Source organism: Hippopotamus amphibius, chromosome 7, assembly GCF_030028045.1.
Source record: "Hippopotamus amphibius kiboko isolate mHipAmp2 chromosome 7, mHipAmp2.hap2, whole genome shotgun sequence".
In the NCBI taxonomy this organism is placed as follows: domain Eukaryota; kingdom Metazoa; phylum Chordata; class Mammalia; order Artiodactyla; family Hippopotamidae; genus Hippopotamus; species Hippopotamus amphibius.
Genome location: NC_080192.1, coordinates 2,998,379 through 3,016,559, shown reverse-complemented (window position 1 = coordinate 3,016,559; position 18,181 = coordinate 2,998,379). Strand labels below are relative to the sequence as shown.

At 48.7% G+C, this 18,181-nt stretch overlaps 1 protein-coding gene and 1 long non-coding RNA gene across 5 annotated transcripts in view; both read left to right on the top strand.

Moving 5' to 3' along the window:
* TBC1D22A (TBC1 domain family member 22A) overlaps positions 1–18,181 on the top strand; it is a 289,717-nt gene that overhangs the window by 130,860 nt on the left and 140,676 nt on the right. The window lies entirely within an intron of this gene.
* On the top strand, positions 14,982–17,129 carry LOC130857152 (uncharacterized). The gene is made up of 3 exons (XR_009054768.1): positions 14,982–15,023; positions 15,103–15,821; positions 16,961–17,129. It is a non-coding gene; the product is annotated as an uncharacterized LOC130857152 (long non-coding RNA).

Sequence of the window (18,181 nt, the reverse complement as noted above, 5' to 3'; positions counted from 1 at the left end):
AAGATGAGGAGTATTTACAGTGGATGCTCACTATCGGCACGTGTCCGCTCTGACTGATTTGATGTGTTGTTTCCTCGTAAAGTAAATTTCTCTTGAAAGCTAATACGGAAAGTGACTGGAGTAGACAGTGTATTTACTTAGGAACATTGTGGATGTTTATTTTTATGTTCCTGTTGATGTCAGAGTCTCGGAAGTACAGGTTGTTGTAAAGCAGGTTGCTTTTGCCCAGAGAAGACGTTTTTGCCCGCGGTTCCGGGAGCCTGGAGGGTGCTGGTGCTGGCTTTAGTGTGCGGTCGGCCAGGGGAGTACCTCCTGCCACCGGCCGGGGCGCAGAGGAGGAGCGATGCGGGGCGTCTGCTGCCAGCGGGTGCGCGCGGCACCCTTGCTCTTTTGCCTTTTCCACCGTCAGTGTGCGTCGGGCTTTGAGTGGCAGGGCGGGAAGGGCTGATGCTTGTTTCTCATTGATAAATTACAGTTTTGGAAAGAGTTGTTTTACCTTTGTTTGCTCCCACTTAAGTTTTCCCTCATCGCACGTTGTTTTCTCTGCGTGTTACGTGAACCAAGGCTGCTGCTAAACGTGTCTTCACCTGCCTTCCTCCAGCGTTCCTCATACCTGACGCACTGTTGTGTCCACAGCTCACCTCAGAAACACCGTAAAGGCAGAAACGAGAGCATCTGAGTACAGGAAGGTTCCTGTGGCAGTTCTGGTCCATGTGGGGGAAGTGGAGAGCAGAGGGCCCTGGGAGTGCCAGCGGGGCAGAACCAGAGGGCGGGGGCTGCTGGTCTTGCAGCGCCTTGGAATGACCGTAAGGTGCTGTGTGCCTGCACAGCTCATGACGCGTATGTCGTCACATTTGCTGTTTGAAAGCATCTCGACGGCGATCAGAGCGATGGGCTCACTGTGAAACAGTCGGGCGTAGCTGCTTGTCCCAGGGGCTGTCCTGGGGCGTCTGCTGATTCCCTTCTGGTCTTCTGGCCAGTGCACGTTTTACATTGCGGCAGTTGTGTTATGCACGCACATGTTAGTATTGCGTTTTGTGTAATATCTAAGCACTTCCCAGAGTCATTAAGCACTTAAAAAATGTCTTTTTAAAGCATAGTGACACACTCCTTTCAATAATGGGAAGGAAAACTAGACAGAAGGTCAACAAGGAACCAAAGAGAAAGCTAAGCCTGAAAACCACTAGACCTAACAGACATCTTACAGAGCAGGGCACCCATCACAGCAGGATCACGTTCTTCTCAAGTGCACATGAAACATCCTCCAGGATAGACCATGTGCTGGACCGTAAGACAAGTGCCACTCCATTAGAAAGGATGGACGTCATACAAATTGTGTGCTCTGACCACACAGACATTAAGTTAGATATCAATAACAGAAGGAAATCTGAAGAATTTGACAAACAGGTGGAGATTTTTAGGACACAGCCCTAAAGGAACAATGGGTCAGACAAGAAGTCATGAGGAAAATGAGACGTTACTTTGAGTTGAGTGAAAATGAAAACACAACACACCCACGCTTAGGGGATGCAGCTGCAGAGGTGCTCCGAGAGGTATGTACATGAAAAAAGAACATCTCAAGTCATTAACTTGAGTTTTCAATTTCAGAAACTAGAATAAGAAGAGCAAATTAAAGCCAAAACAAACTGAAGGGGGGAAATAAAGACTAGAACAAAGTAAATGAAGTAGAGAACAGAGAAACAGCAGAGGAAAATCAACAAAACCAAAGCTGGTTCTTCAAAAATATCAACAAAGTTTTGGCCAACCTTTAGCTAGACTGGCCTAGAAAAAAAGGGGAGAAGACTCAAATGACTAGAATTACGAGTGATTTAGAAATAAACAGTGTCAAGGAAGTACTGTGAACAGCTCGGCAAGTTAGAGAATCTAGGTGAAATGGAGGTGTTCTAGAAAGGCACACACGACCAGAACTGACTGTGGTGGTTGCTTTTGTATAAACTTGACTAGGCTGTGGTGTCCGCTTATTTGGTCAAACGCCAGTGTAGATACTGCCATGAAGGTGTATTTTGGATGTGATTAACATTTAAATTAGTAGCCTTTGAGTAAAGCAGATTACCCTGCATAATATGGGTGGACCTTATCTAGTTAGCTGAAGGCCTTAAGAGCAAAGACTGAGACTTCCTGAAGTAGAAGAAATTCTCCTTAAGATGTAGAAATCCTGTCAGAGTGTCTAGCCTGCTGGACTGTCCTGCAAATTTCAGACTTTCTAGTCCACATCATTGTGTGAGCCTGTTCCTTAAAATAAGTATCTCTCTCTCAATATCATGTAATATAATACAATGTAATATAGTATACTATAGTATGTATATTTGGTTATCAGTGTCTAGATGGATATGTACAAGAACAGTGTATATAGGAGATTAAATTAGCAATTAAAAAGTTCCGACAAAGAGAAGCCTAGGATCATATGACTTCACTGGTGAATTCTACCAACATTTAACAAGGAATTAACACCGCTCCTTCACAAACTCTTCCAAAAATAGAAGAGAGGAAACATTTTTCAGTTCATTCTATGAGGCCAATATTATGCTGATACCAAAACAAGAGACAGAGACATCACAAGGAAAGAAATCCAGAGACTAGTATTCCTTATAGCTGTAACCACCCTCAACGAAATACTAAGAAACTGAATGTGGTAACACAGTAAAAGAACAAATGGGATTTATCTCAGGAATTCAAGGTTGGTTCAACATATGAAAAATCAATCAGTGTGATACACTATACTAAAGACTAATGAAAGACAAAACAATGTAATCATCTCAGAATGATTGACACAGAAAAAGCTTTTTGACAAAATTCAACACCCTTTCACGATAAAAACACTCCGCAAACTGGAAATAGAACTTCCTCTCTGGTAAAGAGCATCCCTGAAATACCCACAGTTAACACCGTGCTTAGTGGGAAAGGCTGAATGCTTTCCTGTTATGGTTAGGAGCGAGACAAGCATGTGTGGGGGCTCCACTTCTGTTCCACGTTGTGCTGGCTCTAGGCTGGGCAGTTAGGCAAGAAAATGAGGCAAAAGGCGTGAGAATGGAAATGCATATGTAAACTGCCTCCCTTTGCAGATGACATGATCTGTGTATAGAAAATTCAAAGGAATCCACTAAAAATTATGAAAGCTAATAAATGAGCTCACCCAGGGTTGCGGGATGTAAGGTCAAGGAAAAAGAATCAGTTATGTTTCTATACACTTGCAATGTACAATCCAAAAATGAAATTATGAAAACAATTCCATTTACAATAGCATCAAAATGAATTAAATGGTCTGAATTTAGCCCCCTCCCCCCCAAAAAAAAGTACAGTATTTACTCTGAAAACTAGGAAACGTGGGAAGATATTGAAGAAGATCTAACTAAATGGAAGACAGCCCGTGTCGTGGATTGGAAGACGGCAGTCCTCCCCAAATTGGTCTAAAGATTCAGTGCAATCCCTGTTAAGCTGTAGCAGAAATTGACAAGTTTATCTTTAAATTTGTATGAAAATTTAAGAGACCAGAATAGCCAGAACAATCTTGAAGCAGAACAAAGTTGGAGGATTCACACTTCCTGACATCAAAACTTAACGACCAAACTGCAGTCATCAAGAAAGGGTCCTTCTGGCTTGTGGATGGACCTGTGGATTAGCGGAACAGAACTGAGAGCCTGGAAACAGACCTATGTTCTTATGGCCAGTTCCTCTTTGACAGCAACGCCAAGACAAGCCAATGGGGAAATGGTCTTTCTCAACATATGGTGCTGGGACAACTAGGTATCGACATGCAAAAAAGTAAAGTTTCATCCCTGCCTCTCACCATGCATGAAATGAAAATGAATCATGGACCTAAATGTAAGAGGTAAACTCTAATAAGAAGGCATAGCAGTAACCTAACCTCAGGTTGGACCATGGTTTCTTAGACATGATACCTAAAGCAAAAATGACAAAAGAAAAAAATAGGTGAATTGGACCACATGGAAATGACAAGTTTGTGCTATAAGAAAGGGAAAGGACCTCTGCAGAATGGGGGAAAATATTAGCAAATCATCTACCTGATGAGAGAGACATAGCCATTATATATAAAGAACTCTTGTAACTCAATAAGACAATCTGCTTTTTAAAAAGTGAGCAAAATATTTGAATAGACACTTCTCCAAAGAAGGTAGACAGATGGCCCATGAGCATGGAAAGCTGCTCAGCATCATGAATCCTTCGGGGACGCAGACCAAAGCCACGGGGAGGTGCCACCTCACGCCCCCTGGGATGGCTGAAATCAGATGGAGGAACCAGAACAGAAGTTGGCAAGGATGTGGAGAAATCAGAAGCCTCGTGTGTTGTGGGGGGGCGTGTCAGACTGGCCCAGCAGCGCTGGCCAACAGTCTGGTGTTTCAGCAGAAAGTTAGCCTAGAGTTACTGGCAGAAGCCTGCCCAGGAGTGTTCATAGAAGCATTGTTCATTTCAGCCAACAGAACCCAACCGAGGGAGTTCATTTCAGCTGATGAAGATGTGAATAAAGGATGAGCTACCCATGCAACGAAAGGGAACAGAGGACCGAGACACACTGTAACACGGGTGGCCCTTGAAAACCTGAAGCTCAGTGAGAGAAGCAGCCAAAAAAAGGCCACGTCTTGTGTGATTCTGTTTATATGAAATGTCCAGAGTAGGCGAATTTGTAGAGATAGAGCATAGATGAGTGGTTGCTTGCGGCTTGGGCACGTGGGGGTTGACTTGCCCGGTGCAGGGTTTCTTTTGGGAGGGACGAGATGTCCTAAAATCAAATTATAGCGATTGTTGTACAACTTAGTGAATGTGCTAAAACCCACTGTCACTGGCTGAGTTGTGTGGTGTGTGAATTGTATCTCAGTAAAGCTGTTGTAAAGAAAGTAGAGGTCCTGTCTTCGTCTGTGTGGGCTGCTATATCGAGTTCCACACACCAGGTAGCTTATAAGGAGCGAAGTTCGTTTCTCACAGTTCTGGAGGCTGGAAGCCTGTGATCAGGGGCTGCCATGGTTGCATTCTTGGGCGGGGGGGCTCTCTGCCTGGTTCACAGCTGGCATCTTCTCATTGTGTCCTTGTGGGGCGGGAGGGGCGAGGGAGCTGTGTGGGGTGTCTTTGTAAGAACACTAGTCCCTTTCGTAAGGGCTCCACCCTCATGCCCAAAGCGCCTCCCAAAGGCCCCGCATCCTAACACCATCCTGTTTGGGGTTAGGGTTTCAGCATATAAATTTGGCGGACAGAAACATTCCGGCCCATTATCTCGTGATGTGATGTTGTAGTTTGGCCGTTTTCTGTTGATGCACATTTGTCTGGTTTCTACTTTCTTACTGTCGTTTGTAGCACATGTAGTGTCTCTGTAAGTAAATTCTCAATTGCATTTTGGAGTACTTTCTTAGAAGAGGTATTATGGACTCAGCGGTTGGGTATTTTAAGTCTGGATAACGTTTGCCCGGTCATTTACCAGGAAGATGTCTGAGTGTCTGCTCTGCAGCCACGCCAGGAGCTGCCCTCTCGCTCTGGCTTTGGGGTGGTTTGAATGTGATTGGTACCTCCTGGCTGGAGGCAGGACCTCAGTCTACATCCGTGTGCTTACGTCACTTGTGTAGATACGTCAGCGTTTGCCTGTGAAGCGGTTCCAATGTGGCCCAGGGCTCCGTGCTGTTAAGGGACCTGGGGAATTAGCTGAAGAGCCAGGAGCTATTAAGACGCTCTCCAGGATGGATGTTTGTGTTTTCAACCTGCAGGAGCTGTATTCGGCAGGCCTCATTAGGAACTTGGAAGAGACAAGGATGTGTGTGTGTGTGTGCGTGTCTGTGCATGTGTGTGTGCATGTGTGTGTGTAGAGAAACGACTGGACTGGAGCCTGGTGGCTGCAGGCCCAGTGCTCTGCGTGCGCTAGTGCGGCAGAAGCAGGTGTTTGACCGGCAGTCCTTTCTGGGGGACATTACACACAGGGTTGTTTGTTCCTGGTCCCTGAGGCACGTCCTGGCCCGTTAGGAACGAGGTGGAGGTGGAGGTGGAGATGGGCAGGGCAGTGCTTGGAAGCACACGTGGTGGTGTCAGCCAGGTCTGCGCTATACTTCCCTGCGGGGAAGATGCTGGTGTCTCTTAGGAACGATGAAGCAAAGCCTATACAGTCATCAGCACCCCCGCCCCCCGCAAGGGAAGGCCAGTGCTCTCTGTGGCCTGTGGGCCTGTTTCTGGGACCTTGCCTTCCATCGGCTTGACCCCGGCGTGTCCTCACCTCATCAGCAGTCATACCGTGTGGGTGTGCAGTCTTCTCCTCCGTCGCCAGAAGTGATGGTTTGGGTAGCCTTTTACGTGTTAGGTGACGGTCCCGACGTTTAAGGGGCACTTACTCTGGGCTGATGTGCTGGTGGGTGAGCCAGTGTCTTAGCACTCGGCGCCGCGGTGCCCCAGATGCGTGCGCTGACCGTCTCGTTTCTCCGGGTGCTTAGGTGATGCTTCCCTTCCTTGGAGCGACAGCCAGTGTCTAGCTGGAGTGTCGTAGGACTGTGGGGGTAAAGGAGGGGTTCTCCGCGACCCCTCCCCGAGGCCCCTGAGCTAAATTTATGGTTTAATGAGCTTCACTGTGCGTTTCTTTTCATTCTGACGACAGCCTCCCAGGCAGGCGTTACTGCTTCGAGTTTAGGAGAATGGTGGCATGCAGAGGCTCAGCATCTCACCGAGGTCCAGGCGTTTCGGATCCAGAATCCATTTCTCTGTTTTATGTGAGCAGCCAGGCCGGCAGCCCTGCCCTGTGGACACCTCATAAGCGGCAGGCAGCCTGGCTCTGCTCACGGCCGGCTGCGAGTTCCCTGACCACTTGAGCTTTATGCCTGCCGCTCGGGGTAAGTCAGGGATTAATTTCTCCAATTTGTAGCTTTTCTGAATGACACACTGCCGACGTGCTTTCTTAAGTTCGGATATGATCCCCAAGGCTGAGGTGGTAGAATTGTATCCTCCTTAATTGGAGCCTTTTGTGCAGCCTTTTAAAATCCTTTCATCAAAGAACAAGTTCTGTTTCCTTTCCATTGAAGTGCAGCTTCACTTTTTCTTTTTTCCCTGATTCATTTCCTTTCTTTTAAATGGTTTCTCTTCGTTTCCTGTTTTAAATTGCAGTCACTGCTGAAGTGGTCCTGGCTCTGGTGAAGAGGAAAAAACTAACAAATACATTAGTGGGATCTCTTCACTTTTTCCTTTCCTGATATTAAATGCACATAACCTGACATCCAGAAACTTCAGCAGTTCAGCCCAGGGCCTTGGAAATTCATCTAAGTCGTGTGAAGGCCAGCTCGGAGGGAGGGCCTCCTGCTTAGGGCATGCCCTGCTGGTCACCCCTGGGAGGGTGTGGTGCCGGCCCTGGATCCTCTACCCAGAAAGGCCCCCGCCCCACTCTTTGCACGGCGTTTCGGAATGTCATGGACCCTGTTTCCTGGGCCCGGATTCAGAATCCCTAAGTGATGAAGTCCTGCAGACGGGTGTGGGCTGAATAGAAGCTTTGCAATTTACATTTGAAGAACTTCATCCTTTCTCCCCTCAAACTAGCTTTCTTTTTGAATTTTTATATTTCACTGTGTTAGAGTCAGGAATTTGCAGAATATTTCTTATATAACACACACCAATTCTTGTCTTCTTTGTTTTTTGACATCTTTAAATGTTTCCCTTTTATCAAAGATTGTTGTTAAATTACTGAAACCATTTCAGATCAAATTTTATTTTGTTAATATTAATTTAGCAAATCCATACACATATATGTCTTTACACACCGGCCATATGCCTATTCCTCCTGAACGTACCGCGTGTTAAAAGAGCTGTTGGTGGAGTGTCACAGCTTCTTAAGGAGGGGGCTGTTCTGTGTGTTGGATTCTGTCCCGTGCAGCCCAGATGGAGGACGGCACCAGTGAGACCCCCTGTATGTAGTGAGTTGGCTGAGGGGCGGCCATGAAAGGGAAATTGGGGAACCCAGCTCTTCTTTGGGAAAGTCCGTAGCCAGGACCTGAGCTCCACGAAGCAGCCCCTGAATGTTACAGCCCAGCGCCCGACAAATGAAGGTTTTAAGCGACCAGCAGGTGTGGTCACGAGAGCTCTGATGTAGCTTGATTTCGAGGCATCGTTTTACCTGTTCCTGGCTGTTGCATATTATACATTATTTTTATTTTATCTATAGACATGTCATTAGAATTATAAAAAACTGCTAGCATTTGGTGTTGAGATCCTTGTGATGTGTTTATTATGTGATCTTTTGTTTTCTTTGTATTTCCAATTCAGTGTTACAGCTTGGGGGAAGAAATTCCTGCTTGCAGCTTGATTAATTGTTAATTTTCTGACTCGTACGTACAACCGTTTGTGAGTTTTCAGAAAGTGCACGTGCTCTGCTAGTCAACGTGAATCTGTGTTCATGAAAACAGCTACCACTACTCACGAGTTCACTGCATCAGGCGTCCCATCGTCCCAGGTGGTCCTTGAAAACCCGCCCTACCGATGCGCGTGGGGGTTTGAGGTCCCGCATCCCGTGCTTGGCGTGACCAGGTCTGCTGACCCTGGAACTTTGCCACCTATGAGAAGAGAGCAAGAGACAGGGCAATCAGGGATTCGGCCGTGGTGTCGTATTCTGTTTGTTAATATTTTGCAGTCCTGTTCGTGAGCGATGCTGGTGCGTAGGATTGTTTTTGTTGTTTTTTTGTTTTGTTTTGTTGTAAGCTCTTTTATTGGAATATATTTGCTTTACACTCTTGTACCAGTTTTTGAGGTACACCAACGTGAATCAGCTGTATTGGTGTGTAGGATTTTTTAGTTGCTTCCCTCAGGTTTTGGTATAGATGTTACAGTTGCTTCCAGAAGGGAGTGGGGAGCTTGTCCTTCACGTCCCTCGACCCCCTCCCTGCCCCCCACATCTTAAAGGCCCCTGGAGGTGGGGGGAGGAGAGGTTGTGAGCCAGGACGAGTGAGATTTCTTTTTCACTGATGGTGACTTTGAGGCGTGGGTATCCTTTGTTTGCAGGCTGAGAGGCCACAGTGTCAGTGAAGTTTTATTTTTCCTTCCTTTCTCTGCATTGTTTGTTTTTTATACATAAATAAATAAATAAATAAAATTTATTTATTTAATTGGCTGTGTTGGGTCTTTTTTTGCTGTGCACGGGCTTTCTTTAGTTGCTGTGAGTGGGGGCTACTCTTTGTTGTGGTGCGCGGGCTCCTCATTGCCGTGGCTTCTCTTGTTGTAGAGCACGGGCTCTAGGCACGTGGGCTTCAGTAGTTGCAGCACACAAGCTCAATAGTTGTGGCTCACGGGCTCTAAAGCATAGGCTCAATAGTTGTGGCGCACGGGCTTCGTTGCTCTGTGGCCTGTGGGATCTTCCTGGAGCAGGGCTCGAACCCGTGTCCCCTGCATTGGCAGGTGGATTTTTAACCACTGTGCCACCTAGGATGCCTGCTCTGCATTGTTTTAAGAGGAAATATTGGGAGACATGTAGTTTGGTGGTGGCCATCATTTCTAGCTACCTGTATGTCCTCCCTCCAGAAATCTTTATTTTCTGCCTAAGACCAATCAGCCGTCCACTTCTCTCTCTGAGCTGTTCGTGTCCATCACGAGGTCTAGCAAGTGACGTCCTTTTCAGGGTCATTTTCTCCAAAGAAGTGCAAGTTAGGCCTGATTCCAGCCCTGGGTCCCTCTGTGCGGCGAGCAGAGGCGACATGGGGGGGACAGCTGCCGGCGGGCAGTTAGGTGGGTGCGCGTGCTGGCGAGTGCAGTGGCTGGTGGGGGGCAGGGTGGGGCACCGCCCTGCGCGGCCTCACAAGTCCTGCACAAACGACTTGGAACGTACGGGTGGCTTGAAGTCTTACTGGGGATTGCTCCCCCTCCGGCCTGCGGCCAGGCCAGGGTTTCGGGTCCCCTCTGGTGACCTCCGCTGCCAGGCAGGGGTGTGGACAGGCTGGTGGCAGGTAGAGCACGAGACAGGCTCGCGGTGATTACGGATCCTCCCGTTGGGTCTGGACAAGGGCTGTCAGTCCGCCGCCCGGGCTCGGCGAAGGGTCCCTGGGTAAAGAACAGAGTGTGAAGCAGGCCTGGGTCGTGGATGCCTTGTGGGCGCAGACACCAGCGAGCGGGGCAGAAAGGTAGCCTTGAGTGTTTACTGACCGACTAAGACTGTACTCCCCAGTCCCTCCAAGTGGGTCTAAAGATGGTCAGCTTAAACTCCAAGTTACTAACCAGAGAGCAGACTAGCAGACATTCCTCATAGACTGATTAACTAGACTTGTCAAACACTGGCAGTGAACAGGTGTTCTCAAGGTGAATGTTTTACCCCTTATAGCACTGGGTTTTCTTGGTCGGGGACACGTAGGGTTCTTCGAGGGGCGCACTGGGAGGATGAGGGCTTTATTCAGGCTGCAGGTGTGTCCTCCTTTGTCCTCAATTTTGAGGAAGGGTGTGAACCTCCGTGAACCCTCAGGGACCATTCAACCCAACTTTAGTCTTCGAGTTTGCTGTTTGAGTTTTTCAACTACATGTAAGGTTGAAATTTGATGACTTTTGTTCCAGCCTTCAAAGAGCAAGGAGAAAGTCTGCTTACTTTTGCAAAATAGAATAAAATCCCATTCTATCTTGCAACTACTATACAGGTCCAGTGGACCTTCTGTAAATCTAAGGTACATTGTCAGATCCCGGTGATTTTTTTCTATATCTCAAAATATTTTGCTTGTTGTATCACTGCAGGTATTATTTTATCATTACTCATCAATTATTGCTAACTATGGTTTTAAGAAAGTCTAAAATAATGAGAGAATGGAGGAATGGGAAGATGGACTCGTCTAGAAGGACAGTGTCGTAGAGAGGAAACCGTCCCTTCTGCATACCCTTCAGATTCTTACTGTGTTTCCCACATGTTTGCGTTATCTTTTAAGAAGGTATGAAAGGAGCCTGGAGATATTTTTGTAGTCTTTTCTTCTTTTAAAGCTTTTTTTTTTAAAATTGAACATAGTAGAGAATTAGAATTTCTTTTTATTTTTCACCCATAATGATGAGAGGAAAAGTGGCAGAGGAAGACATTTCCCCATCATTAGACGAACCTGGAGATGCACACGGAGGATGCAGGGCAGCTCTTCAGATGCTGATGATGACGGTGAAATTGATGATCTGAGCAGATTCTCAGCATGTGAGTCTTCAGCTGAAGGTATCTGAGAGGAATTTTCTCAAATGCAGGCATCAGTGACTGGACGATGTAATTCTAAGGACTTGAAAGAAGTGTGGTTTCTCATCCAATTAGTCATTCAGCAGGAGGGACTTCATCACGTAAGATTTTGTGACAAGAATGTGGACCATCCCCCCTTTGCCAAAAAAGGGGGGATGTTTGTGGACCAAACTTGGATATAAATGGATAAATGCTGAAAGCAGGTGTGTCTGCAAGAGATGATTGGAACGTAGACTGCCCTGCGCCCTCTACACAGCGAATGTCAGTAATGGGGCCGTCTTTTTTGTTGTGGTTTTTTTCTTTTAACTTTGTTTTAGGTGTTTTCCCCATTCTTTATAAAGCTGCCTCATTGACTTCTGAAGGCCCCGAGCCTCATCACTGCTGTTTGTTTCTTTGGGCAAGTTTCGGGGACTCTCCCAAAGGTGGTGAGAAACGGCTGCGGTCGCCACACTCTTCCAGCTGCTCAGCTAAGCCATTAACGTCAGACATCTGAATTTTTGCTTCAGTAACAAGAATTGAATAATATTCAAGAAGGATTCAAACTACATTAATATTTAAGAGCCTTTTTGAACCCAGGAGGTGCCTGTGCTCTAATATATACAGCACACATCTATTAGGAGGGGCAGCCGTGCGCTTGGCTCCCCGTCCGCGCAAGTTGATTCCAGGGGAGCGCGTCTCGCTCCAACACTCAGCTTGCCAGCCTCCCAAAGGCATCCTCGCCGAGAACCCATGCTTTCTGTTACTTCGCTGTCCTAAATAAATCTGTGTCCCAAACAGAAGGGAAAATCAGTTTACTTACGAAACTTTTCCTTAAGGGCGAGTGAGGTGTGGGGAAGAAATGAAGTACCTGTCATCGGTCACCTCATTTCAGGGCCGAGTAGGAGAGAAATTCGTTGTGTTATGGAGGTTGCTGTGGGTTGACTGGTGGAAGCAGGGAGAGGCCCGCACAGGCCTGTCCACCTGGCACCGCGGGCAGACGAGCGTCGTGCCACGGGGACTGGACAGGAGTGAGCTGAGTGGCGGTGGTGGCGGTGACAGGGCGTCGAGCAGCAGCCAGAGGACTTGCTTGGGGGTCTCAGCAAGAGAGTCGTGAGGGAGGAGAGAGCTGGTTGCAGTGCTGTGGTGATGGGGAGAGGGGGGCTTGCTGCCCGCTCCTCATTTGGCTCTGTTCCCAGCCTCCTCCCGGCCCCATCCCCGCCACCATCGGTCGTGATGTAGGTACTGAGCCTCATGGCTCACTTTGCAGAATCTGCCCCAGCGGTCTTCCCCAGGGGCAGAAAGTGGCTGTGTTTTCCCTCCACCCGACACAACTTCGCAGTGTATCTGCTTGAGCAGAGGCCAGCGCATTAGAAGAAATGGTCTGTAGCTGTGGCTTTAAATGTTCAGCTGTCCAGGACGTAAGTACAGGATCAGGGAGGGTGCTGCTGGCTGGCCGGGACTCGAGCAGGGGCTGTGATGAAAAGGGGAGAAGAAATCAACTCTTGCGTCCCTCCTGGTGTCTTTTTTCTGACCTGTCAAGTGATCAGTCTCTTCACCCACCTGCCTACCTAGCTGCGTACTGCCTACCTGCAGGTACCAGTCTCTCTTTTAGCGGGTATAATTCAGTGGCTTTTAGTGTGTTCAGAGTTGTGCAGCCATGACCACTAATTCCAAGACACTTCCTTCTCTCGGAAAGAAACCCTGTACCAACGAGCAGTCATTCCATATTGCCTGCTCCTCTGGCCCCTGGCAACAGGTGATCTGCTTTCCCTCTCTGGATTTGCCTAAGCTGGGCATTTCGTATAAATATTTCATATAAACATTTGCTGACTGGCTTCTGGCACTTAGCGCGATGTTTTTGAGGTTCATCTGAGCTGTAGTGTATGGCAGAGCTTCATTCCCTTTTAAGGCTCAATGATATGTCATTGTATGCATAGACCACATTTTGTTTATGCAGTCATCAGCTGAGGGACATTTGGATTTTTTTTCTCCATTTTTGGCTGTTATGAGTAATGCCACTGTGATTATTTTGTCTACGAGTCTTTCTGTGTGGACATGTTTTCAGTTCTCTTGACTGTGTGCCTAGGCGTAGGGTTGCTGGGTCACATGGTAACTCCATGTCTGACTTTTAGAGGAACTGCCAGACTCTCTTCCAAAGGGGCTGCGGCATTTTCCGTTCCCACCAGCAGTGCTTAAGGGTTCTGATTTCTCCACGTCCTTGTCTGCACTTGTTAGTGTCTTTTTCATGTTAGCCATCCTAGTGTGTGTGAAGTGGTATCTTGTGGTTTTGATTTGTATTTCCTTGATGACTGAAATGTGTGTCTTTTCATGTGCTTATTATTATTTTTAACTTGGTGGGATTATATTTGATGCTGAATTTCTTTTACTAGCGTTAAAGTTTATATACGCCATGCTTTTAAAAAATAACAAACTTTTTTTCACTTGATGTTTTTTAATCTGTAATAACTTGATGGAGATTGGTCTCAAATTTTGTAAAATGAAGATGCTTTCTTTTTCATTATTATTTTCTTTTTTAGAGGAAAAAGTGTCCTCAGAGAAAGTTGGGTGCAAAAATTTGATTCATTTTGTTATTCACAAAAGCTGAAAGTGTAGGTTGATTTTTTTTTCCTTTAAGGTAGAGAGATATAAGTTTGTAGAGAGTAGGTTATTTCAATTTCTGCCATCTTGTGCTTGAGAGAGATTAAAGGAAAAATTTGAAATGAGAAGCCACATCTTCTAACTTTGCAATTTTACACTTTCAGCAGCTGAGCCTCTTCAGAATCTGTGGGTTGGTTGTGGCTTTGGTTCTTAAAGGTCAAAATGAAATCTCCGGGGCTTCCTAGGTGGCGCAGTGGTTAAGAATCCGCCTGCCAATGCAGGGGACACAGGTTCGATCCCTGCTCCAGGAAGATCCCACATGCCACGGAGCAACTAAGCCCGTGTGCCAAAAAAACAAAACAAACAAACAAACAAACAAAAAAACAAAAAAAAAAATGAAATCTCCATCTTCTGGTCTCTTTGTAGTTTCTTTCAATTCCATAGACTTTTATAAAATCACTTACAGTGGTAGATTTTTGACACACCAAGATGTGTAAGACATGGTCTTTGCTCTTACATAGTTCAAATTTCAGAGGGGATGACTGATGATACAGTATATTCATTCAGTCAGCGGTTACTGCCAGAGAGACCAAGGTGGTGCTGATTGTGGTGGTGGTGGTGGTGGTGGCGGTGGCAGTGGCTGTAGCCAACTTCCTTTGTGCCAGGAGCTTTCAGAGAACTTTCCTTGTTATTCTATCACTACTCCCTGAGGTTGATGCTCTTACCATTCCATTTTGCAGGTCAGCAAACTGAGGCATAGAAAGATTCAAACTATTGCCTGTCAGAGCCAGGATCGACCCCCGGCAGTCTCCTGCTGTGTGGACGGCTTTTCTTTTTTATGGGGAAAGGGGCAGACCGATGGCTGATGTCAGAAACCCCGAGCCACCTGGACCGTGTCCTCCTGCTTCTCTCCCTTCCTCTGTGGGCCCGTGCAGGGCGAGTTCATGGGGCCCCTCTGTCTGTGCAGACTCTTCCCTGACGGAGTGTTGCCTCTTGCTCCCTCGTGTGGGGCGGCGGTGCCTTCCTGGGGGCTCAGGGCCCTGTCCTTCCATAGAGGACAGACGGGCAGCTGAGCCACAGAGGAGAGGGTGGCTTGTCCGTGCCTGAGCTCACGCTTGGTTGCAGTGAGCGTCCTCCCTCTGATGGATGTGATGTTTCGTACACTTGCCATTAGAAGTTGCTTTTCTACTCAGGACAGCAGACGTGTGACCTGAAGCACTTCAGAGCGGTGTTGTGAGCGGCGGACGCAGGACCACTGTTCACTGTGATTGTGAGTCTCTGGGCTGGAGAGCCGTCTTGTTGGCTGCCCTGTGTCAGCACCAACCCTTCTTTCTTATCTCGCCCCTTAGAGATGTGAACACAGCTTCTGAAAATGAGCGGGAGTGCTTTTGTTGAACCTACCTGTCAGCTCCATTGAGGCTCATTTTTTCTGCCAGACAGGCCAGCATCCGCTCATGTACTGCAGAGGCCGCCCACTTGGTCCAGCCTGTGTGACGGGCACCTGCCCAGGCCATTGTATTCGGGGTTTTTTTTGTTTACAGATTTTAAAGTCTTTATTGAATTTGTTACAGTATCGCTTCTGTTTTGTGTTTTGGTTTTTTGGCCCTGAGGCATGTGGGATCTTATCTCCCCAACCAGGGATCTATCCCGCACCCCCTGCATTGGAAGGCGACATCTTAACCACTGGACCGCCAGGGAAATTCCCCGGGCCGCTGTATTCTGGACGCGCTTGGCACCAGCGACGTTCCCGTCCTTGCCTGCAGAGCCTGTTCTGCCCGGAGGGGAACAGCTGAACACACAGGGCTTCTCCCACAGGAACCAGTGTGGTCGGCTGGCTGGGAGGGGCGGGGGAGGCCGAGTCCCTGACGTGCGGGGGCCTGGGCGTCGTCTTCCCTCTGCCTCTTAGGCCCGTGGGCCTGGGGCGACCCTTCACCTTCTTATCTGCAGGGCAGCACTGGGATCAGAGCACACGGGGGCTGGAGACCAAAAAGTCTGGTGGAGAGCAGGGGGTAGTGTTGGATGCCAGGACAGAGGTGCCACCCCACTGTGTTGTCCAGAAAAGCCCTAGGTAGGTGCACAGGAAGGGCCTCAGGGTGACAGGTGTGTGGGCCCCTTTGGTGTGTTGAAAGCCTTCACAGGCCGTCTCGCTCTGGGACGAAGGTGTTTCATCCCTGCGGTCAGTGCCCTGCACGACGTTATCAGCAAGACCGCATCTCCCAGGACGAGCTGGGCCTCCCTCCAGTGTCATAGGCTTGGCCTGCTGGTTGTGTTGGGAGGTACCTTCTGAACACATCCCTGGGGGTTTCCTGCAGGGTGATCACACCTCCCACTCTTTAGTTGGCAGGACATGGCCCCAGTGGTCTGAGAGACGGGCTTAAGCTGCAGAGACAGGCTCACAGATGCCTCCTGCAGGTCCTGGCCGTCCTGGTGGCAGTCATTTAAGGTTTAGCGCACGTCTCGGCCTGTGGCAGGCACACGCTTTGCTCACTGTTTGCCCGGCTGACTGATGTGTTGTATGGCCTGGGTTACTTCCTGTGTCTACTCCAGCGGGTGCGGCCTCTGCCCCCACCCTCATCTGTCCCCTCCTCTCTCTCTCCTCCCCCCTCCCCTGCCAAATCTCTCTCTCCCTCCACCGGGGTATGTAGGTTATCTGTCTCAGGCTTGGGGTGGGCCTGGAGTCCAGCCCAGGCAGGTCCTGACCACAGCCGGCCCTGCACTGCTGCGCTGCTCACAGCCTGGCTCTTCTCTCCACTGACTTGGCTGCTACTTGCTGTTCGGTTGCTAACTTGGGGCACCTGGTTGTTGAGCTTTTTCTTCTCAGGAAGGATGCAGAAAAATTATGAGGGCTTTTAGAATCCTGCTTTCACCTGATAAACTCGCCTTTTAATGCCAGATGTGAATGAAGAATGCTGCTCTTTGTACCCTTGCATAAACGCGGTGTTGAGAGCCTCAGTGTTGTCTAGGAAACACGCCTTTGGAGGGCTGCAGGGCCGAGGGCCAGAGCGTTAGAGACGAAGGAGGGAGATTGACACAGCCGAGCAAAGAAAAACAGCAAGCAGCATACCCTCAAATAAACGTTTCCGGTGAGAGAGGAAGCAAGAAATCAGAGCTCTTTAAGCAGAAAAGATTTTCATGCATGTTTTTGCTCTTAAGTTGCCAAGTAAGGTGGCATCCATACTTTCCCCCTTTTGATCCGTTCTCTTGCAGGGCAGGACTTGGACACACAGGGCCAGTTGCATCTGATGAACTCTCAGGAACCCGCCAGGAGCGTCCGTTTTGTACGTGGTCACAACTCTGGGGGTCCCCGTTCTTGGTTCTGCCCGTCACGATTCCCCACGCGCTGTGCGCCCTGGGTTGGGGCCTCCTCCACCAGCCACGGCCACAGTCACGGGCTTTGCTCGTTTCCCCTTGCCGTGAACTTGTAACTCCTGTCGCGTGTCAGCTGATAACTGCTTGTCTGAGTCTGTTCTGTGGCGTGGCTTCTGCCCAACTCGCTTGGGGAACCTTTGACACAGGTGCAGAGGTGCCTCCTGTCTGTGGTCTTTGTCCCTGTGGGGCACAAGCTGCACTTCGCAAGAAGGAACAAGAATGGTTGTTTAAACTGAGCCCGTCCCTGCTGCTCAGAGACCCCGTGAGACGGGGGAGACCGTGCCTTTCCACCTGGAAGCAGGGCCGTCTCCAGACACTGCCACACAGAGGCACCCAGACATGGGCAGAGAGTCCAGGAGACACGTCACAGCCACGTGTACTAGCGCAGTCAGCCCCAAGTGCTGGGCCAACACGCAGACACACACACACAACCACCCACACGCACGCACACACACACATCCAGCGTGAGCACACACCCACGTGTACACATGCCCGTGCACGCACACACCCACCCAGGCATACACACGCGTGCAGAGGCAGGTCACACTGTTTAGGTCATGTGAGCAGTTGTGCTCGGTTCACGGAGGGAGTGGGCCCCCCAGAAGGACAGTGATCTGGGAGCCTGGGGTTCTCGTCCCCGCCCATCTGTCAGCCTCAGTGACCCTCACTCTTTATACAGCATGTCCTCTAAGTGAGATACGGTCATCTCACCGGACGTTCTGAGTGAGGGCGAAGCCTCTTGGGTGGCCCTGAGGCCCAGCCAGCCCGAGGGCCCAAGCGGAGGCTCTTGTGGACCCTTAAGACATCTTGGTGACATCTTGTGGACGTCAAAGAAGTGACATCCAAGCAGTGATGGCCCAGGTCCCATAGGACATGTGAGCCCTTAGAAGGACGTTGGCTTTTGATTTGGAAGAGAGAAGGTTCTCAACAGATGGTTAATGAGGCTTTGTTTGTGAGAGGTCGCTTGGGACACATGCAGGGGACAGGGTGCAGGGAGAAGCTGGGTGGAGTCAGGGAGACCAGTTATGTCATTGACCTAATCCAGGGGGAGACGACAGC